The sequence below is a fragment of the Melospiza melodia genome, unplaced genomic scaffold (genome assembly GCF_035770615.1).
Source record: "Melospiza melodia melodia isolate bMelMel2 unplaced genomic scaffold, bMelMel2.pri scaffold_18, whole genome shotgun sequence".
NCBI lineage: Eukaryota > Metazoa > Chordata > Aves > Passeriformes > Passerellidae > Melospiza > Melospiza melodia.
In genome coordinates this window covers 10192371-10217295 of record NW_026948525.1, presented here as the reverse complement: position 1 = coordinate 10217295, position 24925 = coordinate 10192371, and the positions used below count along the sequence as shown (strand labels likewise).

At 49.4% G+C, this 24925-nt stretch overlaps 1 pseudogene; it reads right to left on the bottom strand.

Annotated features, from left to right (window-relative positions):
* Nucleotides 1-4376: 4376 nt before the first annotated feature.
* LOC134433366 (serine/threonine-protein kinase pim-1-like) lies at nt 4377-23298 on the bottom strand (annotated as a pseudogene).
* Nucleotides 23299-24925: the final 1627 nt, after the last annotated feature.

Here is a 24925-nt window from a genome sequence, read left to right as displayed (position 1 = left end):
CGCTGGCCCTGGCAGCCTGGTCTCCGCTGCCACCCGCAGGTGCCCAGACCACCCAGCTCCTCGTGGAGCCCCCCTGGATGCCAGTGGCGCTGTGGGACCGGGTGACACTTTCCTGCCAGGGCTTGGGGACCACTAGTGTCACCACCTGGTACAAGGATGGGCAGCACTGGAGGCAGGAGGGACACAACAACCTCACTGTCACCGAGAGTGGCACCTACACGCGTGAGAGACCCAGCAGTGGGCTCAGCCCCCCTGTGAGAGTCTTAGATGGTGAGGAAGATTTGGGTGTCCCCATCCTGGCACCAGCAGTGACCCCGGGGCTCTGGGTGGGCTCCGCTCCATGGGTCACCTCCTGTGTGACCAAAGCCTGTCCCCTTCTCTGGGGACATCCCAGAGCATCCCAGTGCTGGCAGACCCTGTTTGTGGATTTGGGGATCCCTGGTGTGCTGCATGTGAGCCAATATGGGCATTGTGATGGCATTCGGACTGGCCAGGTCCCCTTGGTATAACAGGACCCCCGTGTCCCACAGCCCCATTGGTGCTGCAGGTGCTGGTGTGGGCGCTGCTGGAGGGGGACATGGTGACACTGTGCTGCCAGCGCTGGCGGGACAACCCAGTCAGCTCAGTGTACTTTTACCATGAGGAGAAGAAACTGCAGGAGCTCTGCGATGGGACCAAGCTGTTCCTGTCCCCTCTGCAGCTGCAACACAGCGGCCGCTACATCTGTGGGAGCATGGTGAAATCCAGGGTATCATGGGGATGGGAGAAGTCGGAATCAGTGACAGTGACAGTGCATGGTGAGCACCCCACAGCTGCCACTTCAACCCCCCCACAGCCCCTTCCTAGTGACTCGGGCTCACAAATCTCCCTCTCCTCTCCTTTCCAGAGCTTTTCATGGTGCCAGTGCTGGACGGTCCCTCCGAGCCTGCAGGGGAAGGGTAGATATAAGTCCAATTGTGTCAGGAACCCACGTCTTAAAAAAGGAACCCACTATGCCACGGCAAAACGTCCAAATATGGACAACAGTGTAATCACACCAGTGAAGAGATTTTTGCTTTTATTTCTAGCACATCAGTCTCAAAATACAAAATGGAGACATGACAGCTCACTGATCCACACCAAAAAAGTCTCCTCCGGTAGGGCTGATACAGAAATACATAAAGTCATCTCAGTCTAGATTTCAGCCAATCACACACAGAAAACACATATTGACAAGCATTCTATCCAATCTCATAAAACACAAGCAATGATAGTTAAAACAAAGACTGATTCAGAAGAGACAGAGAACAAAGTTCTATTCATTCTAACCTCTAAAGATATACATTAAATAACCTTGTTGCCATCCTAAAGCCAATTCTACAGAGGCCTATTGTTGTTTGTCACGTCTACTGCTTGGGAAACTTTTCTGCTTGCATGGGAAACTTTTCTGCTTTCATGGGAAAGTTTTCTGCTATGCTAACAGAACTCAAATCTAAGGCCTACATCCTTTTTTTTACCATTTTCTAAAAATCCTCTAACCTTATGGATTCCAACACGAGCCCATTGAGGGGTCCCCCCTGACTCTCAGCTGCCTCAGCACCCCCAGCCCCCTGCGGCCCTGAGCCCCGCTCCTGCACGTGTTCTACCAGGGCAGGCAGGTGGTGGGGGGCCCGCAGGGGTCCCTGCAGCTGCTGATGCCCACCATGGGGGTCTCCCACTCAGGGAATTACAGCTGCCAGGTGCACTCCGAGGCGGGGGCTGTGCAGAACAGCAGTGCCCTGCTCCGTGTCACCGTGCCCAGTGAGTGCAGAGATGGGCATGGGGAGCCCCCACGGCCTCCTTGGGTCCCCTGCCTGGGTACCTCCATTACTGCCCCATTCCCCCCATCCCTCACTGGGTCCATTCATCCATCTCCAAGTCAACCCCACCCCTCTCTGCTGTTTCCCCGCAGTCTCCAAGTCCCACAATACCCTCTCTGGGTCTCCATATCCGCACTGGGGTCCTCCCATCTCCCCCTCCACGTGTCCCCTCATTAAACCTCCCATCCTTCCTTGGGGTACCTATCCAAGCCCCCCCAGCCCCAACTCTGCACCTCCTTTCCCTCACTGGTCTCTCCCTGCCCCTCCCTGACCTCCCCCCAAGTCCCTCAATGTCCCCTGGTGTCTCCCCCTCCCGCAGGGGTTCTGCCCTCAGGGGTGTCCCTGTCAGCACAGCCTTGTGCACGGTGGCCACAGGGACAGGTCACCTGTCCATTTCCTGGTACCCAGGAGGCCTCGAGGACACCGCTTGGCACTGGCCCCACCTGGAGCTGCACCACACTGGGGAGAATGGCAGCGGCCACTGCCAGTGCGGGGAGAGCATGGCTGAGAGTGTCCCCCTGAATGTCACTGTCCTTTATGAGCGGGACCCTCAACTGGGGGTGACCCCACCATGGCACTCTCATCCACCTCACCAGGTGCCAGCCCTGTCTGTGTCCCCACAGTGCCTGTGGCCAATGCCACCATCACCCTCAGTCCCCTGTCACACTTGGTGCACTCAGGAGACACTGTGACCCTGCGCTGCTCAGTGCAGGTGGGCTCAGCCCCTGTCACCTTCACCTGGCTGCACAATGGGCAGGAGGTGGCCCAAGGTCCCCTCCTGGAGCTCAGGGCTGTCGATGTGGGACATTCGGGCACCTACCCGAATGGCCACCAACCAGCTGGGACAGGACAGGCACCAGGCACTCTGCCCTGAGCTGGCCCTGGAGGTGACAACACAGGAACAGGGCACAGGTAGGGTCACTTGGGGTCACATGGGGGGGTGCAGGACCCCCGGGGTTCTGGGTGATCCTGATGTGTCTCTCTCTGTCCCCAGCAGTGACCGCAGGGGTCTGCGGGTCCCTCCTGTTCCTACTTCTGCTCCTGGCTGTCATCAGGGGCTGGCACTGGTGGCACCACCTGGGTGGGTGACAATGAGGGGGAATGGGGGTCCCAGGGATTGGGGTGAAACCCCCACAGAGTTTGAGGTCCAGAGGGCAGCACCAACAGCTCCTGACTTGGGTGAAGCTGAATCCCTAGTGATCTCACCTGGGGGTCCTGGGGAATTTGGGGAGGTCCTGCAGGGTCGTGCAGGGAGGTTGGGGGCTCTGTCAGGGGTTTGGAGGAGTTTGGGATCTCAGTGGATTCAGTGGGTGATTCAAGGCTCATTAGGGGCTTCAGGGATGCACGAGGCTCCCGGGGGCAGTCAGAGATCTCAAGGGTGTCAGGGGCCCTGAGGACTCCACAGTCACCCCTGCCCCCTTTCCCTTGCAGCCATCAGGAAACAGCAGGAAAGGTGAGTGGGGGGTCCAGGCCTGAACCCCATTTTATGTTCATAACGACCCCCCACACCCCCACAGACACCCTCTTATCCTTGCAGGGGCTCCCCAGGGCCCTCGGCCCCTCCAGAGGCAGAGGAGGTGCTGTACAGCCAGGTCGTGCGAAACAAGAAGGCAGGGGGTGAGTACAGGTGGGGGGACAGGGACATGGCCCCCTAGGGGTGTCACCTCCCATCCAGCTTCCCCCACCCGGTGTCTCTTGCAGTGCGCCCCTGTGCCACAACCCCCAGGTGACCAATGCAGAGCTGCCAGGACCCCACAGGCAACAGCAGGACTCCAGTGACATCTACGAGAACATGCTGTGACACTGGGGGCACTGGGGGCACTGGAGGTTCCTGCCTGAGGGCCCCTCCAACTGTGTGTCCACCCCACAGCTCCCGTGGGTTCCCATCATGCCATGGAGGGGTGGCCACGAGTGTGGGGTCCCATGTGGGGTGCCCAGAGCTCCCCGTTACAGTGCTCCCAGTGCTCCCAGTACCCCCAGAAGCTCCTCATTCCCTCCCCCAGTACCAGGGGGGACAGCATCTCTGTTCCTCTTATGGGACCCAAAACACACCTTTTCATTAAACCAGGAGAAATGGTTTTTTGTTTGTTCAGGTCTGCCCTGTTTGGCTCAGGAAGGATGGTCTCGGTCAGGTTGTACAGATCTTTGTGGGATTTGCAGCATTTTTGGGGCTCTGTCTTGGTTTGAAAGACAGGTGTCTGTAAAGGAAGGAAGGAGCTTCTCTGGAAATGGAAAATATAAACCACTTCCCTCTGAATTATTAAAATTTTGGAATTAAGGGTCTCTCAGGTAAAGATATGGGAGTAGGAATAACAGTCCTTTAATAGGAAAATGTAAAAATAAAAATAAAAATTCTTATAGATGAATAGTGAGATGACTGGCTCTAACAATTAAGGAATGAATATTGTGTGAATATTAAGAGAAGCTTTATTGATGTATAGTTATGTTATTGTAGTTTATTGTTTTGATGCCCTCTGTTCTCCTCACAGTCCCCTTTCCCCATCCTCTGTATTGTTGCCACCGGACAGCCTGGTTTATTTAGGACAGGTAAAAGGAAGGCGTGTACATGTGCCCCTCCTACAGGGCAGTTGAGAATGAAAAAGCTCGTTGCTACTGGAGGGCACAGCATGACAACACCTGACCCACCAATCAAGTTGCAGGAAAGCAATCTCCACCAATAAACGGCAAAGGAGAGTTGACTGACAGACTTTGGGAGGGGCCAGGGTTGGCTGATGCAACCCCCAGAGGTATAAAAGGTGAAGCACCCATCTCAAAGATGAGCTGTGTGGTAAGCAGTCGTGAGGGAGGCTCCCAGGTGTGTTTTTCCATATTGTTATGTTTGCCCAATTATCCCATCATCAAAAAACCAAACAATATTAGAACTAGCAGCAATTTTAATTTAATAGTTTAGAAAATATATAAAATTGGATAGACTTGAAATATTAACAATATAATTTGATTAAAAATAAGGGATAATTCGGTTCCAATAATAGTGCATGAGAAAAAGATAACCACGGGGTATGGAGTGCAGGGCTCTTGGACCCTTGCCACCTCACGTACGAGCTTGCCAAGTGAAGACTCCCCCCTATATGCCATGTGTCAATGCCATCTCCTCCCATTTTCGATTCATCACACTTCTACCTCCGCCCTCATCACCACCTTTACCATGCCTGCGCCACCACTTCTTTTGGTGGTCACACAAGTCGTTGGAGGTCGTGACTGATGAAGGCCTCTACTCTTCACCTATGTCCTTTAATTCACCTTTGGGTTACACATGAGCACCAAGCCAGTACAATGTAAGCCAAAACGAACATATTACTGCATTTAAGCATCAAAGCAATAAATCACTTATAACTGGCATTTTCCTGGAACCCAACCAGATTTTCCCTTCTTTTTGTTAATTTTTAGTAACTTATAATTTGCTTTTTCCTCCTGTCCTTGAACATCAGCAGGGAGAGGGGGGTTGAAAGCCCTCCCATCCCTTTCCTTTTTGGCATTAAACTCTAACTGCTTAATTATTTAATAATATTACTGTATCAATATTGATTACTGTTTCAATTTTATCGGCACGAATCATACCTATTTATAACATGTGGAATCCTTTTGTTTTCACTGCTTGCTAGGAATGTAAAACAAAATATTGGTGCAGGGTGACTCAGAGACAACCCGTGTGGGTTAAGGGTAGTCTACAGGGTATAAAGAGAAGGAAAAGAGAAGTACTAATACATCCTGATAAGTTTGGAAATTTAGATAGCATGAAGAATGAATAGCACAAGAAGTAAAGATGGTATTAAAAAAAGTCCAATAGAATTAATTTAGAAGATGAGAAAGATTTGGGAGGAATCCCAGAGGGTAATTTTTCAAGGAAAGGTAATTAGATGAAATACTCTTCTCAGTGGTAGGCTTGGTATCCATTAGAAAGTGGTGAGAAGTCACCCCCTAATGGAACTTTACCATTCACTGTTACAGTTGATGTTATTTTTAAGACAAGAGAAAAAATGAGATCCTGTGATATATGCAGACATGTTTTTTTACCCTGAAGAATAAAGCTGTGTCAGAAAGAATGTGGCTTTGATTTGGCCCCACAGGACCTTTAGTCCTTACTTTGCAAACAGATAAGAAGCAGAAAAGAAAGAGATGTCGTTCAGCATTCAGCATAGGGCAGAGATGTTTGAAATTGGCTCCAATGCACCAGGAAGATTGTGTTCTATGTGTCCAAGACTTAGAGCCGAGTTAGTCCAGGCCAGCTCAGGTACACTCCCCCTCAGGCAACCACTCCGGCCCCTGAATGAAAGCCAAATGGCAGTGAGGATGAGATGAATAATTGTCCCCAGGTGAGGGGACAATTTCAGAGACCCCCAGTGACAAGCAAGCCAAGGAATAAAACCAAGAAAGCTTTGCCTTTAGTCACCCCCTTAAGGCAAGTCTTGAGTCCCCCAAGGAGAAGCCATGGGGGTGAACATCTGCTTTTCTACTAGTGACCTGAACAATTGGTGGGAAAACGTTACAATGGATAGAGAAAACCCTAGCAAAGTAGCAAAAAGACTGGAGTTCATAGTCAAGAATCAAGAGCCAGAGTGAGGTGATACTGATTTCATGTTGACAGAGCTAACAAAACCAGCAGAAGAGTTGGTGATCAAGGTAGCCAGAGCACGTGTGCAGGCACAAATTGCTAGTGGAGCCTTGCAAGGTACAGTGGACCAGCTGTGTCCTATTGTAAGCCCTTTGTGGGACGCGAACGATGCAGGCAGCTGTGCCCTCTTAACCAGATACCAGGAACTAGTCACATTGGAATTAAAAAATGCCCTTCCAAAAGCAATGACTTGGTCAGTAAGAGATAACGTTACACAGGGACAGCACGAGTCACCCACTGACATTGTGGACAGGCTCTGAGCAGCTGCACGTAAAGGCACAGCCCTGCATCCCTGGTCGGATATAGCAAAGCAGCAGTGGGTTTCCCTGATGTCAGGGCAATCTAGCCCAGATGTCAGGCAGAAACTTGAGAAGCTGAAAGAGCCTGTCAAGAGAGACTTAAAGGCATGAATGAGAAAAGCATAGAAAGTGGATGATAATCAAGAGAGAGAAAAAGGAAAAGAGCTCCCTGCAGCCATGGTGACAGCTCTGGATCGGCACCAGGGAGAGGACGTGGCATGCCTCTGGATGAAGCAGAGGCAGGGGCAACAATATCAGAGGCAGAGGAGGTTCAAAGCAGCCACAGACCAATCTGGGGCCAAATCAATGCATCTTGTAAGAAATCAGGACACTGGAAATAACTCCAGTGCCCAGAGTTAGCAGACAAAGTACACAAAACTCTTGCAGCCACTCTGGATGATAAGAAATGACTGAGACTGGCAATTCTTACCCTAGCAGGCCACCGGTTAAAATACAGCTAAAGAATGATAAAGAAGTTGAATTTTTAAGAAATTGTGGAGACATATTTTCACTCTTGAATCAAGCCCTGATACCCAAAAGTGAAAACTATCTCAAGAAATAGGAGACACTGTAGGCCAGCCAGAAAAAGTTTTCTTCCTGAAACCACTTCAATGTAAAATCAAGAAGAAAATGGGAATACATCAGTTTCTTTATTTACCCAACTAAGCCAAATCTGTCCTAGGCAGGCATTTGCTTGAAAATTTGGAAGCAACAGTTCTGTTTAGAAAAAGAAAACTTAAATGGAAGGTACCTGAAGACAAATGAGCAGTTTTAGCAGTAGGACTGACAATTGACACAAGACCAACAAACAAGAAGAACTATTTAGAGCAAGTATTGAATCAGGTGTACCCAAGAGTATGGGATACTCATAGCCCAGGAAAATCAAAACGAGCAGACCCTGTGAAAATTGAGCTACAGAGAAGAGATAGGCCAGTAGTCAGAAAGCAATACCCTTGAAGATTAGAAGCTAGGAAAGGAAAAGAGCCAACAATCAATAAATTCCTGACATCAGGACTATTGGAAGAATGGGAGTCAAAATTTAATACTGCTAGATTAGCAATAAAGAAACCTAATGGAACTTAGAGACTAGTGCCAGATTTCCAGGCAATGAATGAGTTATACCTTACTAGCTTACTAGCTAAACTTGGAGATGATTTTATTTGGTGCAGGGAAGGTCCATGGGCAGGTGCTGTCGAGAGCCGTTCCCTCATGGTCTGAGAGAGCAGCTCCCCCAGCCCACCTTGCTCCCAGGCCCGGAGGTTGTAATGTGCGCTCGACCGGCAGCCGAGGGAGGGCTCTTGACACCATGTCTGATGCAACAGGATTTATTGAAGGTAGGTCAGAGGGTGCAGGTTGGGTGAGGGTGAGAAGAGGGACAGGAAGAGGCAGGAGCACAAGCACTGTAACATGACGCCTAAGGGACCTGCAAGCTGCTGGGGAAGCCTCAAGTCTGCTCAGTGAGCCACGTGTGCCCTCAGCATTGGGACAGCCACCTTTCCCTCAGTGAGCCTCACATCCCAGGGTCAGCAAATCAAGAGGCACCAGGCATGCTGTAGGTGACTCAGAGCGAGTGCAGTGGGTCATGGTGGCCAGGGGCCAGAAGCAGGCAGAAAGCCAACGGGGCTGGGGAAAAGGCTCTGCTCTGCTTACAGTGTGGGCTGAGGGCTGGGAGAGCTCCATTTCCCCCGTTGAGATGTTGGAGACGGGGCCTTTCAGCCTCCTGATTGGGCTGCCCCTGGCTGCAGGCAGCCAGAGGAGTACGACGACACAAGGCCGAAAGCAGCAAAGCAAAGAGCCAGCCGTGCACAGCACAGGGAGGTGGCCCAGTGCAAAGCCAGCGTGGCACCCTGAAGGTGCCCGCTGCACTCTCATGTGTCCCTGGCCTGGGAAGGACAGGAACGCTCGTGGTCCAAGAGGGCCTTTCTGTGGCCCCTGTGGGCTCAAAGCTGCTGCTCTTCTGGCTCAATGGGGCCTAAAGCCACAGAGCTCGGCCTCCCCCACAGCAAGAGGAACAAGATTTGGATATCAGGCAGTGGAGCTCAATGCCTAAGGCTGAGGGGTGGGAGGCTGCAGTCTGGAGCACAGGGAGGGCACATGCCCAGCCCCACAACAGCTGGCCTCACAGCCCTGAAAGGCCAGGACCAGGGTTCCAGGCCTGATTCCAGGGGGTCCCTCCAACGGGCGACCCACCTGTAAGCGCCAGAGCAGCCGGCTGTCGGGATCAAGGCGGCTGCCAGGGGGCTGCTTATGGCCTCTGCCAGCCAATTGCTCAAGGCTTAGCAGTGCCTCAGCCTCTCAGGGTCTCCCCCAGCCTGGCCAAGCTTCCCGGCAGCAGCGCCGCAGCCCCAGAGCAGCTGCAGAGGAGCCCCATCCAGAGGCGCCGGGGAGCCCTCAGCACTGCAGCCAGCAGCAGACGGGCAGGAGGACACGGATGGCCCTTCCTGTCCAGCACAGGGCTTGTGGCCATCTCCAGGCACCGCTCTGGCAGGGATCCCCACAGCTCCGGCCCCTGTCCAGTCGCTCTGTGGGCAGCACAAAGGCTTCAGCAGAACCACCAAAGGCCAAGGAGCTTCTGGCCATTTTCTCTGCAACACTGCACACCTGGGCAGCTGGCTGAGTACAAGCACCCTTTTCCCCCTCTTCCCCTTTGCCTTCTAGACCCTGTGCAGGAAAAGAAAGATCCTGGGACTCTGTGTATTGAAAGACATTCTATATTTACATACTCAAAAACAATGAAAATAGAAATACAAAAATCTTGAAGAAGAAAAAGAAAATTTCTGCTGGCTCAAATGACCCCAGCAGACAGTCTTTCAGATCATCTCTCCAGGGAGCTGCAGCAGAACAGCAAGGCAGTGCTGCACAGACGAGGCCGTTTCCTCCATGCACTGCGGAATCGATCTCGCAGCCTGCGCCACGGGGAATAGGGAGCTCTCTGTACAGCCCGGAGAATTAAACAAAATGCAACTGCAGCATCTCTGATTGCAGGACTGCTGTCATATGCCATTTCTTCAAGGGCTGCAAGAGAGAGGAACAGAGGCAAGGTCAGATCCCACATGTGCAGAAAGACGAGGAGAGCCCCCTGCCAGGGCCATCCTGGCCATCTCTTGCCATGGCCCGCAGGGAGCAGGGAGCAAGGGGATCAGTCTGAAGGTGCTGGCCATGAATGCCACATGTGGCCCTGAAATCTCAGGGGAGCAGAGCCCTCCGCAGCCGGGGCAGGGCTTGCAGCTGCCCCCGCCAGCCCCCGCAGTCAGCCCGCTGCCCTCACTCACTCACCACTGCAGATCAGCTGGAGCTCTTGCTGCTGCCCCCTCAGGTGCCGCCCGGCCATGCCTGTGAAAACAGAGCCTGTCACGGTGAAGCAAAGTGAAAATTTTACAAGATAGAAATCCATTTTAATTTAGGTGAAATGTACATTTTTGAGTCGAGTCTGTGGTTAGAAATTGTAGTTATTTAGCCAGGCTGCCAGGCCTAAGCTCAGTGAAGTTACTTCAGTGAAGGACAGAGATAAAGGGGAGAAGACAGATTATAGAGAGAGACAGGGACTGCTGTAAGGGCAAGTCATCCTGACCTCAGAATTCTTTCTGATAAAAAGGAACTAGTGGTAAAAGTCAGAAGAAACCCATAAAAATGAATATGTATGAATCTATTGTGAAACTGTATGCATATGTATTTGAGAGGGGGATGAAAAGAGACCTGAAGTTCTCAGAGGTATGCATGCCTTTTGAGAAGAGTTTTCTCCGCATGTGTCCGGCGCCGTAAATAAACATACTGAGCTTTACAACTTTTATAAAGTTTTGAGGTTTCTTCTTTTCTCTGCAAAACATTATGGCGAGCCAGACAAGGGGTTTCTCTGTCCCCGCAGGGGCAGGGGGGATAGATGGACCTCCAAGGCGTGCCCTAAGATTTTTTCCTAGTGGGGCTCCGCTCATCTCAACTTGCCACCTGCGAGGACAGACAACGACCTGCTGGCCTGTGCAGGAAGATGCGGTATGTACTGAGGGGCCCCCACGGGAGGGAAAGGAGAGCTAGGGAGTAAATCACTCAGAGATGTCTGGGTTATGCTGATGGAGCAGCTGTATTAGAGACGGGGTTCATCGTTCTGATAGAGCAGACCACTAGTGATCCTGGGGGTGGGTCGGGTGAACACATGTGTGTGTGTGTTGGGGGTTCATTGTTCTGATAGAGCAGAACTGCTGAACCCATGTGTGTTTTGTTTGTGTGTGTGTATGTGTGTGGTGTCCAGACACTGTGTTGCTGTATGGTTAATGCATTGTGTGGTCAGTGCACTGTGTTTGTAATTGTGCAAGTGTATAAGTGTATGGTGTATGAAAGAGAGTAGATCTACAGTGCTCTACAGTGTGAGGGGAATGAGTATTACCCGTGTTTGAAGCAGCTGAGTGTGGCCTGAGGCTGCAGCAGGCTGTGGGGGCAGGGAGAGAAGTGCCCCACGGAGAAGCGACAGGAGGAACGTCAGTGATGGTATTTATTGTGTTTAAATGTAGTGATTTGTGCAGATTTGGTACATTTTAACCGTGAGTATGAGCTCAGAGAGTTCCTTTGCCCTGGATGTTTGTACTTGATCTCTAGACTCTGTGCTGTTATTCTGATTGTGTCCAGGAAAACTGATGTGAGTAAATGCCGAATTATGGTATGCTGTGTTGTGTTGAGAAAAGTGAGCACTTTGAGAGATATTCCCTTTCCCAGTGACTTTGTGTGGTGATTTTCTTCCGCTGCATTGTGGTAATTTGATTCTCAGATTGTATAGTGGTGTCTGTGAAGATTATAAGATTTTGTTGCAACAAGAGTAGCATTTTACACAGAAGGACTCTGGTATGGTGATTTATGCTTAACTACAATAAAGCGAATTAAAGGAATTCCAAGAATTCTCCCCCTCACAGCAATTCAAGCCTTGGCTGTAGTGAATTTGAGATAAAAGGGGGAGGGGTGCATGTGTCTGTGTCTGTGGGCATATCAGAGTTTCGGCTGTGACTAGCACAGCCTTTTTGCAAAGCAGTAAAACAAGTGTAAGTAGACACAGTGCTTAATTAGATTGTGCAAGAAGAGAACTAGAAAAGACTGATATTTTGTAAAACAGAGTTTATATAGAAGAGATGAATGAGACGAATTAGTTAATGAGACTTATGAGATTTATGAGACTTCAGTTGGTACTGCAGTAAGTCTGGACTGGAAACAATCTGCTGCAGGGATTTAAAGTTCTCTGTAACAAACAGAATAGCCTGCCTTTGAGGGCAATTTCGGGGAGCCTTTGGTGCATCAAGAGGCTAGCATGCTGTGTGAGGTGACAGTGGCTGTCCCCTGGGCACAGGGACAGCTCTGGCTGCCCTGTCTCCCCAGGGAACACAGGAATGGCCTGTGGGCAAAAGGTGGATGTGCAGTTATTATTGCAGTGCGGTGTTTATGAGAAACACTGGTATTGCTGTTTTGCTGTTCTAATAAGTGTCAGGGCACATGCCCCGAGTGTAAATTAGAGGTTTCTGATCAAGCGATTCAGAACCTAAGGTCTTAGAGCTTGTATGTGGGAATCACATCTGATACCTGCCACCTGGAGCTGTGTGTGTATAGGAGGAAAACTGAGAAAGTACTGTGAAGGTCTGTAAAAAGGTTTGAGTTGAAGCGAGATAGGGCAAGGAGAAATAAATAATGAGAACTGACCAGAGCAAAGAGGTTCCTAAATTAGCCCCTTTTAGGAGGGGCTCACTGGGCGAAGGTTGCCAGTAAGAGCAGCTCAGAAAATAAAAAGATTTATAATACTTCATTGCTGTTAGTACTGTTTTAAAATAGGAAGATAAATGGGATAGAGTTTTTGTATGCTGAAATGTCTTTTTGTTTTAAGAAATCACCCAGAATGGCAAAGAGACTGTGAGATCAGACCACCCTCTGGTCTTGGCCCTTGAAAAGGAAAACAAGGCAAAGAGAAAGCAAATCAAACGTGTTCAGCATACAGCATAAGATAGCAATGTATGAAATCAGGCAAGGATTATCATGCTGAAATGCAAAACAATCACAGTTCGCAAAATGAGTACATATGATTTGTTAAAAGCTCCTCCCAAGGTAAGGGAGGAAGGGTAAAGATGACCTCCCCAAAAGAGAAGAATTTTAGTCAACACAAGGGCCATATATTCAGTTTTAAATAAAGCGTTACTACCTGTGAAGAATGTTTATGTTGTAGTGTGGGGAACAACTGAACAACTGGCCAGTCTGAGAAGGCATACTTTTGCAAACCTTTAAAGTTTGTACAATTCGCTCAATTTGCTAAACATTCTCAAATGAGAAAGGTTACTCTGAAGGCAAATTATATAAAAAGGTTAGGCTTAACATTAACAGACACTGAAATTAAGAAAGACATTAGTAGGGAGATATTAGAATAAGTAAATAAGTGTATTCAAGTGTATGGGCCTCTGCTGTACCAGGGAGAATGAAAGATGCCCCCCCATGGTAATCAAGCTTAAGGAAAAAACACAACCAGTGAGAGTTGAGTGGTACCCTCAAAAGGAAGATAAAGAAGGAATCAGCCCAATAACTGATAGTACTGGATTAAGGGCTGTCAATAAGATAACACAGAATTTATACCCTGTGGTAGCAAATCCATAGACTTTACTAACTTGTTTAACACCTGACCTAACCTGGTTAACTGTTTTAGGCCTAAGAGATGCCTTCTTTTGCCTCCCCATCCACGAAGCCAGCCAGAAAATTTTGCATTCAAACACAAGCTCACATAGTCCATGTGCCTGAAGGCTTCAAGATTCCCCACTCCGATTGGAGAACAGCTTGCAAAGACCCAAAGTCCCGGGAAGCTCCACAAGAGGAAAGGAGGCTGTTGCAGTACGTGGACGATCTTCTAGTAGCCACTTGGACGAGGGAAGCGAGAGAAGCCTGGACGGTAAGCCTTTTGAATTTCCTAGGACTCCAAGGACGCAGAGTCTCAAAGAAAAAGGCACAGGTAGTGAAACAGAAGGTAATCTACCTGGGGTAAGAAGTGAGTGCTGAGCAGCAGACTTTAAGGCAGGGAAGCCCTATGCCAAACCCTGAAACCCCAGACAACGAAAGAACTCCTAACCTTCTTAGGCATGGCAGGGTAGTGCCAGCTGTGGGTTTATAATTATGGACTGTTCGTCAGACACCTCTATGCTCTTATTGCCTATGTAAACAGAGATCTCCAGTGGACAAAAGACGCCACACGGGCCTTTCACCAGCTAGAGAGTGCCCTCATGCATGCTCCAGCTTTGAAACTTCCAGATGTAAGTAAACCATTCTTTCTATTTTTCCATGCAAGGAATTGCCCAGGGAATATTGGCTCAGGACTTGGGTCCATACCAGAGGGTAGTTGCTTACTTCTCTAAGCAGCTAGATGCAACAGCCAAAGGATGGCCAGGTTGCCTCAGAGCTGTAGCAGCAGTTGTGCTGAATATTCAAGAGGCACGCAAGTTTACCCTGGGACAAAAATGACTGTGCTAGTGTCCCACACAGTGTCCGCAGCGCTGGAAGTAAAGGGTGACCATTGGCTCTCACCACAGAGGTTTCTGAAATACCAGGCTATCATGGCAGAGCAAGATGATGTAGAGATAGTGGTGACTAATATTGTCAACCCAGCTTCCTTTCTCAGTGGAAATCAAGGAGAAGCAGTACACCATGATTGCCTGGAGACCATTGAAGCTACCTACTCCAGCCGTCCAGACTTAAAGGACGCTCCTTTGGACAATGCAGAGACCTGGTTCACTGACGGGAGCAGCTATGTTGCCAATGGGAAGCGACCTGCTGGGTATGCAGTGACCACCTGCAGAGAGGTAATCGAGTCTGGACCCTTACCAACAGGTACCTCCGCGCAGAAGGCTGAGATAAATGCATTGACCCGTGCCCTGGAAAGGGCAAAAGGGAGGAGAATAACCATCTACACAGTCTCAAGGTATGCATTTGGAGTCATAACATGCACATGGAGCCATCTGGAAGGAGAGGGGACTGCTGACCTCACAGGGAAAGAAGAGACAATCCAGCTGCTGGAAGCAGTTCAGCTACCTGAAAAAGCATATTAAGGCACACCAGAGAGTGAGCTTAAAATTGGAGGAAAGAAATGAGTTGGCGGATGGAGAGGCAAAGAAAGCAGGAAAGGGTAAGGTACAGATTTTCCTCGAATGTAAGCCATAATACAATAATACTAATCAAAAGAAACATACAATTACAAGGGGTGGGCTACCATTGAAAGAGAGCTAGTAATCCCTTCCCATTTTCGTGGTTACTAGTGAAGGAAGGGCACTAGAAAACACACTAGGGCCTAACTACTTAGAAGCCTTTTATAGAGTGTGGCTCCTTTCTCAAAATGACCAAGGCTGCCAGTGATACAGAGTGCATTGAAATGAAGTGTTGACTTTGAAGTAGTAATTTCCACAGGCTTTCTAGAACACACATCTGATTGAAACAATCGTTGTATCATTGTCAGGAATTTATATGCCACTATCACTCAGGTAAGCTGACAATGTGATCCTTGCCTCCAGACTAACCCCAAAACACCCCCTGGCCAAAACTCGGTCAGACTGGGAGAGGCCATGGGCCTATACAGCAGTGGTAAATTGACTTTTCAGAACTCCCAAGGAAAGAGGGGTATCAGTATTTACTGGTATTAATAGATACATTTTCAGGGTGGCCAGAAATATTCCCCACCAGAACTGTCAAAACTCAAGATGTGACCAGATTATTTTTACAAGAAATAATACCACGCTTCAGAGTTCCAGCCACGATGTCCTCAGATAAAGAATCATATTTAATTTCCAAAGCAGTGCAACAGATTAGTGGACACCTGGGCATAGATTAAGAACTTCACACTTCAAACTGCCCAAATCAAGTAGCCAGGCAGGGAAAATGAATCATTTGATTAAGCAGCAGATTGTAAGACTGGGGCAAGAAGTTATTCTACCCTAGCCCAAGCTCTTCCACTAGCACTATTGCAAATTCGAACTAAACCTTGAGCTAAAGGAATGCTGAATCCTTTTGGAATGCCTTATAGAAGACCATATAGAATACAAAAGGAATATCCAGAATGTCCACCTACATGGTGGCTTTAAGCAAACAGCTCAGAGAAATTGAGAAACATGTGGCTGGAACTTGGAGCAGGGAGTTAGATAGCCTGGGGATGATGTATATGTTAAGTCTCTTACAGAGAAGACTTTGGAACCACAGTGGGACAGACCACTGCAAGTACTTCTCACCACCTTCACTCCAATCAAAATCAAGGAGCAGAATGCCTGGATCCATCACTCTCGGGTGAAGAAGGTCCAGAAGCCCCTTCAGGAGTGACACCAGGAGACAATGAACTGAGACTAAAACTTACTTGGGCAAAATGAGTACATTGCGGTCGGGAGTAGTTCATACTTTAGTTTACAGAATTGTTTTGTATGTATTTGTAACTGAAGTTTTAGAACTAGAGAGTAACTCTATCCAAAGCAATGCTGAATGGCCTTGGTCCCAGGTGTTTAATCAGTATACTGGATCCATGGGAAAACCTTCTGAGATAAAAGATTTAAACATATCTACTGTAGTAATCCACGAGAATCAGGTATATGAGGAGCAAGAATGGCAGTAACAGGAACTGTGGACACTTCAAGGAATCAGAGGAGAAGAAATCAAAGTAGAGTGCCAGGTCATCAATAGGACAGCTTATGAGAGATCAGATGTAATTAGTGTCTGAACCTCCCCTGGTGTATATGAACACCAGCAAGTCTGTGATAACCTAAGTGAATCAGACTGTTGGTGTAATTTCACCTAGATACAGCCTGTAGAAGTGACCTGCCTTTGAGCTCAAGTTGCTATCAGATTTTCATTTGAATTCAAAGTGGACACTGCGCCTTTTACCACAGCAGGGCCTTATACAACTCATACTAGTTCAGACTCTACCCAAACTTGAACCTAAAGTGTATGAAATAGGCCTCTACGTAGTAAAGCATGTGAGTGAACAACAGCTATTATTCAATCCAGAATGGTCTCTCAAACGTGTGGAGTTGATAATGCAAATTAACATCTCAAAAATCCAACCAGCCTGCTCCTCCTTCCTAAAAACTTCCTTTGAGGGCTGGACAACATGGTTACAAAAACAGGCATATCTCAGGAGCAGAACAAGAAAGGAAGGAGCCAGCTCTCCTGGTGTCTAAAACCAGGAACACCAAGAAATCAGTTTCCTTAGGTCATTTTCCAAGCAGGTTGGCTGAATACCCAGGCAATGGCTGCTAAAGGCTGCTGAACTGCAGGTGGTGGACAAATACTGTTATCTTCTGCCCTGAACACAGTCCACAGCTTGATCTTAGCTAGGGGCAAGGTGGGTGAAGTTTTGTAGACCAGGAGAGACATTCCTGCTTGCCACACATCTGGGAAATCAGGTGCTTTGGAGGGGGAAGGAGAGGTTAGATTCCTTGAGGTCTCTGCATTTCAGAACAAACATCTGCCTCAAGTATGACCTAAACCTCTGTCAGATACACTTGTGAAGTGTGTCTGAATTTGCAGTGTGAGCCCAGCACATCCCTCTGGCAGGCAGGATGGTCATGGACAGAAAGCAGTTCCTATTCCCCATAACAAACATCTAACTGGCATATTAGGGACAGGATTAGGAGTTTTAAATTGAATTGATTCAGAAATACTGATGAATAAACTGGCCACTGCAGCAGGTAGCCTAACAAAATTGAAGCAGTCTTTACAGTCATTTGTATTGGCATTAGGAACTAGCCAGTGACAGATTTCAAAAGTACTGCCAAAGTAAGGAAGTATGAAAAGGCCAGGGACCAAGACCACAAGCTGATAGTAGAAGCACTTAGTACAGTTTAAGATAATGTGTCTTTAGCTTTCAGTTGTATACAAGCACAGTTATGGGTGCAGGCAACAGCAGCTCTGATCATACAGGAAGGGGGTGAAGGTAATTTTCCAGCTGAAATTCGGAAGATTGTGTGGGATAATGCAATTGATATTGAAAGGAAGTTTCAATCCTGGCAGACTACGGTGAATTTCACCTATGATCCTGTTTCTAATGTGGCAACTGCCTTTGTGCTTACCATACGTAATGCCACTGTTTATGTTATCCATCCCCTCCTTGCCCTAGGATTAAACCTTGAAAAAACAATACTCTATCCTTCATAACATAGAGTGTGGGCATGAAAGATGAATGAAAAGTGGCAGACAGTAAACTTAGAATCCTGCATTACTAGAGAACAGATGGGATTCATTTGTGAAAGCAATACTATTATTGCCCAAGATGTGTATCTAGACACTGAACAGAGTATTTTTCACTTTGAAATTCATCCAGTCACTGACCAGAAAACTGTGCTTGTATATACTGGAAAAGGGTGTGTATGTCTGAGAACTGCCTGTGCTGCTGTACAAATTGATAGCAATGATGTTATTCTGTCTAGTAGAAATCATTCTAATTTCTGTATTTGTAATTTTGTTAAGATTATCGGGTGTGATTTTTCATACTTGGCTCCAGTGACATCCCACCAGCTGGTCAAAGCCAATTACACAATGTATCACAGACTATCACCTACCCATATTGAGATGAACCTTACATTAGTGAAACAATTAATTAAGCACCAAGACCTATTGGAGATCTTGAAGGAAATCCAAGAAAGTGGAAAGAAAACCTTAATTACTGTCCAACATGATACAAAGGAGATAACCAGAGTTCTACAAAGAATAAAACAAAATATGGATCACCACTGGTGGGATGTGATCTTTGGGTGGTCACCAACTGCAAATGGAATCTTTAATAAGTTGTGCCACCCCATTGTAGTTTTACTAATATTAGTTGGGATAAGCTTAGGATTATCTATTACATTGTTAATTTGGAACTGGAGAATGCTACAACGAATAGCTGTACTAACCTCTTTGTCAAACATACATGGTAGAGCATTAAAAGACAACTGTTGTCGTGAGGGTTTTCATTAAGTAAAAGAATTTACTTATTTCATAGGAAAGGGGGGAATGAGACAGAGTAGAGATCCATTCTGAATTAGGTGAAGTGTCTAGGAGAGGTGAAAAGTCTGTGAGGCCAAAGCTGAAGGAAAAGTCACATGCTGGAGACAGCAAGGAGACAGAGAAAGAAAAACAGAAACGACCACAAGGTCAATTTGCCCCCCACCTAGGAATTCCTTTGATAAAGAAGAACTGGTGATAAATGTCACGCGGAATGAATATGTATGAACTTATTGTGAAACTGTATGCATATGCATTTGGAAGGGGGATAAAAGGAGACCTGAGGTCTTCGGGGGTACGGATGCCTTTTGGGGAGGCTTGCATCTGGCGCTCATCGTAATAAAGGCATACCGGGCTTTACAACTTTTATAAAGTTGTGAGGTTTCTTCTTTTCTCCTCAAAACAATGGATAAACACTGCCTGATCAGATCTTGGCACTCTGGGCAGAGAAACCAGAACCACCGGGCAGTTGGAGAAGGTTCTTGTTGGCTTTGTCTTGCTATTCCTGGGCCCAAGCCATGCTGGATGTGCTCAGAGCTGGGCCCAAACTTTCCCATCAATTCCCTGTTTTGGAGGAGAGCAGTACATGTGCCACCTCCTCAGCAGCTGCCACAGTGGGATGCCCATGAGCCCACTGCTGTCTTCCAGCACTGGGATTCCCCCTGTGCCCAGAGATGAGGATCCACCTTGAGAGAGCCCTTGTGGCAGAGAGAGCTGATGGTCTCAGTGGATGTTCTGGCCCCTGCTGAAAGGGTGCTTCCCACAGACCATCTGGTGCAGCAGGATGCCCAGGGACCAGATGGTAGCTGGCTTGCCATAGTACCAGCCAAAGTGGGTACATTCTGGGGGGCTGTATGACCGTGTTCCTGTGGAATACAGATGGAGTTCATCAGGGGGATGCTGCTGCTCCCAGAGCCTGGCCCCAGTACCCCTGGGTGTGTGGGGGCTGCCCCAGTGGCACACTGGGTGTGACCCACTGCCCTCTGACCAGCACCTAGGACTTGTGTATAGACTTGAGGTTGGAAAAGAAGCCACTGGTGATGGAAGAGGGTAGTGGAAATACTTGCAAGTCCAGAGCATAACAAGGGAAAACCCACTCAGTGGTGGTGAAACGCCATGCTGTTATGAATTAGAATGAGGCCAGATTTTGAAAAGGAAAAAGGCTCTCATTTATTAAAACAAGCTAAAGAGGATGGGGAGTTTGAGATAAGCCCAAACTCCCATGCTGCAACCCAAAGAAAATGAGTCCCAAACACTCTGTGTTCTCCCCCATTTAGTACATCCCTCAGAAGGAGAAGAACCCCAACCCAAACAAAACCCTCATTTTATAACCCCTCTCAGGTCCAGAATTGGTGGGTTTTGGATTTGCCCCTTGATTGGTCAATTTCCAGCATTCTCATTGGTCCTTATGGATATTCATTCTGGACCATTTTCTCGGGGCCTCGAATGATTGGTCAAGTCCCCTGTCCAATAACCTCCCGCCCTTTTTTGACTATCGCTCCCAACAATCCCTGGACCTCCCCTCCCCAGGACCCACAACAAACATCCATCAACTCACCCCAAAACAACATTTCCCAACCCTGCCACAATTTAACACAAATTGAACACCATTTGTAGCAATGCCTTCATCCTCCCTGGCTTCAATGCCCCAAAAAACATTCCGAACCCAAGACAAACCAGGTGAGTGGAGCAGTCCAAGCCCTTTCTCACCTGCACACCAAACCGGTTGGGGCACAGATTCTGTCCCTCCCTCTCTGCTACCCCCACCCACAGGTGTTTTAGTTGGGCTGGCTGCCCCAGCCCAAGCCCCAGTCCTGGGCAGAGTGGTGGGCAAAGACTGCCACCACAGCTGGAAGCAGGCTCCCCGCTCAGCCCAGCTCAAAAGCAATTCGGCTGATATGTCAGTGCCATGAAGGGCAGCAAAAGAGAGAATCCCTGATGCCACACCCAGCTTGGACTGTGAGAGCTCAGTGCCATGAGATGCTGGGACAGGGAGCACACCCCTGCATGGGCTCACCTGCAAAGTGAGCAGGCTGTCTCTTGCAGGTGGGTGCCACAGCCAAAGTCAATCAATTTGGCCTGCCCAGTGGCCAGGTCAAGCAGGTTGTTCTCTGGTTTGATGTCCCTGTGCAAGACCCCGCAGCTGGTGCAGTGCTGCATGGCCTCCAGCACCTGGCAGACAAGCTCCCGCGCTACCTCCTTGGGCAGGAACCCCCGTGCCCCAATGAAATGCTGCAGATCCTGAGAGCGCTCTGGGCGTTCCAGCACCATCACGATAGTGTTGGGGAGCTCGAGCCACTTTAGCAGCTGGACCACACCGGGGAAGCCAGTGGACACCTTGGCCAGCAGCACGATCTCCAGCGGGGCGCTGGTGCTGTTGGGCTGCGGAAGGAGCACAATGCCGTCAGTGGGGCTGATGCCGTGCTGGGGCTCGGGAAGACCTCAGCCAGCCCGGGATGCTCTGCACCCTGCTCTGGCCCCATGCCCGTTCTCCCTCGGGGCGTCCTGGCGTCTCCCACCCTGCCGGGCCTCGGCTCATCCCCGCCCGGCACAGCCCAGCTTCTGCCACTGGCCCTGCTAACTCACCAGCTCACCCCAGTGCTGGACGCGCTTCTGTGGCGCCCTTTTGATGGCCACCTGCAAGCCAAGGGTAGCAGCGGGCTCAGCTCGCCGCCCGCCCTGCCCAGACCCATCCTCCACCCTCCTCCTCCTCCTGCAGCTGCGGCCGGCCCTGCTGCTCACCAGGTTGCAATCCAAGAGCCGCGTGGCTGTGAAGATGCTGCCGAAGCCCCCGCGCCCCAGCAGCGAGCCCAGCCTGTCCTGCTCCTTCAGACCCTGCTGTGCCTTCCTTGACAGAAGGACACGGCTGTCAGCACTCGGTCCGAAGCCAGCAACGGCCCCCGAGCGCCCCTCAAGTGCCACAGGCCGGCCATGCCCAGGCATTCGCTCCTGGGAACAGGACAGCGGCGGAGCTCAAGCCAGGCAAGATGCAGCGGAGGCAGCAGGAGCAGCCGTGCCACCTGTGTCCTCCACCAGCCCCGGGAGGAGCCAGGGCCGGGCCCTGCGCCAGGGCCGGGGCCGGGACCGGGGCCGGGGTCGGGTCTGGGGCTGGGCTCGGGCCAGGTGGAGCCAAAGGGAGGCGATGCCGCCCCAGCCCCAGGCACTGATGCCCGCCCAGCAGCACCACTGCCAGCACAGGCAGAGCCAGCCGGAGGTGAGACCACGGCGGGACACCCAGGGCTGGGCACCGGTCAGCCCTGCCCAGGGCCAGGGGTGGGCCGGGGGCATGGCCTGGCCAGGTATGGGGAGAGAGAAACTGGGAGAGGAGGGGGCACCGAGAAATGGAGAGCGGGAGAGGGTGCGGGACTGCGGAAGAGGGAGAAGAAAAGCAAGAGGGAGTCGACAAAGGCACTTCTTTCGCTGCCAATGCTGCCACTGCTGCCACTGCAAGTGAAGCTCTGGGGCCATTTGTCCTGGTGCCCATTTGTCCGTTGTCTGCTCGCCCCTGTGCCAAGCCCTTCACTCCCCTGGGGCAGCCTTTGAGCCTGTCCAAACATGGGAACTTGCTGTGTTCAGCCAAGATCCAGAGCCTGGACTCCTGCTGTCAGCAAAGGAAGGGGCAGCCAGGTGGGGCAGCCAGGGGATGAGTTGTACAACATGGCTTATGTGGTCCAAGACCTGTTCAACATTACCAAAAGATGGCTGTGGCCTTGGGAGATATAACTTGGCCAACACCCCTGTCTATCACTAGAACAAGGTGACCAGCAGAGATTCACATCAGACTCTGTCAGTAGTTTGGTGCCACTGAAGGACAGAAGTTTATTCAGTATTGTTTTCATTTTGAAAGTAAGAGCAATGATGGTGGAGTCTTCTGTAGCAGGGGATATGGTATACCATATGGAACATGTGGACCATGGTAAAAGATGCTAAATAAAGAAATAAAATACATTAAATTTAAAAAGACATGTATAAATAAATAAATAAAAACATTCCCAGATGTTCCAAGGCAGCCTAAGCCTCATGGTCTGGGAAGAAAACTTATCACCATGAGTCAGCAGAGTGGCTCTCCAGATGGCTTTGCAGAATGGCCTGGTATTACTGCCTAGTGTTACAGGGTTAATATTGGGGTGCAAGGAAGCAGCATTTTTGAATTTCACTACACGAAATATAGAATGTTAGGGAAAGAAACAAAGAAGGAAAAGGGAGGGATCAAGGTGGTTTGAAGAGAAATAGACATCGGAAAATAGAGGAATAATACAATAAGTGGTGTCTGTCATGCTGGCAGATGCTGGTCAGTGTGCTTGTAAGGTCCTGTCTTGCACCTGGTCCCTGCACTGTTCCACAGTACCCTGTTTCCTCATTAGACTCTCTGTGTATTTTCTGACTGCTCTGCAGAGCCAGTGGGATCTGGTGGAGTCAGATGAGAAACCTTTTTGCACACTGGTCTGTGTGTATGAACATGTCTGTATGAGGTAGCTGAAAAGTTGAGTGTCCAAAGGCCAGACAAGTGGTGATCCATATGGTGTTGATAAAGGTACCCTTTAACGTGATATACCATGATAACTTATCCTTTGGCGCTCATTAATCTGGAGATTTATAGATTGTCTTATGGATAGGCCTTAGTTACCCTTCATCACCCCTTTTTTCCCTCTAAAAATACAAGTGACATCAGGTTAGTTATAATTCTACACATGAATTTCTTAATAAAGAAGAACCATAAGGCTGCAGGACAAAGTCACCTCCCAGTTGTGCTCTTCAGTTATGTTTCAATCTTCCAGAACAATAGTTGTATTGAAAAACACATGGATTCTAACTTGGCCGCTTCCTAGAGTGCTATGGTCATGAATGCCAATGCCTAAAATGATTCCTAATTATTTTAACCTTTGTATGAGATATTATACAATAAGAAGGACACCCTTCTATTCAGAAAGGACAGTTTCATTATAATGAAAAGCACCAATGGATAGTATAAGGACTTATGATCCTATATTTTCAGAAAAAAAGGGATGAGAATTTATGTTTTAGTGTTCTGTAGCCATCCATGTCCATGTGGACAACGTTCCAATATGCCAAGGCATATGTCCAAAAGGTACAGGGTACCTGGTACAGGGTACCAGGTACAGACCTGCTCCTTACAGCCTGCAGGGACAGAGGCGCAGGGCAGGGACTCCGTAGCACAGCCTGGGATGCACAGGGCACAGGCATGTGCAGCAGCTGCAAGACAGCCCTGCCAGAGCCAACTTGAGCAGCACTTTGGCCTTGGCTGCTGGGCCCGGGCCTGAGGCAGGAGCAGGAGACAAGTGACCCTTGCAGACCTGGGGCCTCATTGCCTCCTTGTCCCTGCTCAGCAGCCTGGCAGGGGCCGCCCCATGCTCCTGCCCTTGCCATTGCACATTCCCACATGCCAGTGCCCATCCTGGCAAGAGCCCTGAGCAAGGAGGGAGGGACAGGATCTGCCTGGCCAGGGGCTGGGGCTCAGGCCTTGGCCCTTGGCATTCCTGAAACACATCCAGCTTTGCTCAGCACCACAGACACCTTTGCCTTGTTTGTCCCCAGGTGTCATCACTGCCTCCAATGTTCTGCTCTAACTGGAACCTGGAGACACTTTCTCAGTCATGTTCCTCAGCGGGACCCATTAAAACTTGAATGAAATTTGAAGTTCCATTTTAAGTTTGAGTTGTTGAGAAGTTTTTTGAAGACACTCTCAGGGACTGAGTCTGATGTAAACAACACCAAATCCCCAGAGGCTCATTAAATCCTTGTGCTGTGTCTGTGCTGCTGAGCTTTAAAGGAACAGCTCTTCCCAGGGCCAGCTCCTCTCCCAGCCCAGCAGGGCTGAGGGCTCTGCCGGCAGGGACAGGAGCCAGGCAGAGACAGGCTGAAGGCAATCAGGATTGGGAAGACATTGAGCTGAGACTTCACTTGGGGAAAGATCTTTACAGCCCTGTGCATGGTGAGTGTGTGGATGCAGGGCAATGTCCCCTGTGCTCCTGGAGGCATCCCCTGAAGCTGACCTAGGACAGGACTGATGTGACTGTAAGGATGGCTCTGCTGCTGTCTCTGCTTTGGGGTGGATGTGCTGCAGAGCAGGGCTCCCCTGGGCACTGTCAGAGGGACAGGGCAGGACGGCTCCTGCTGCCAGGGACGGCTGCAGGGGGTGAAGCTGGGGCTGCAGCCAGGGCTGC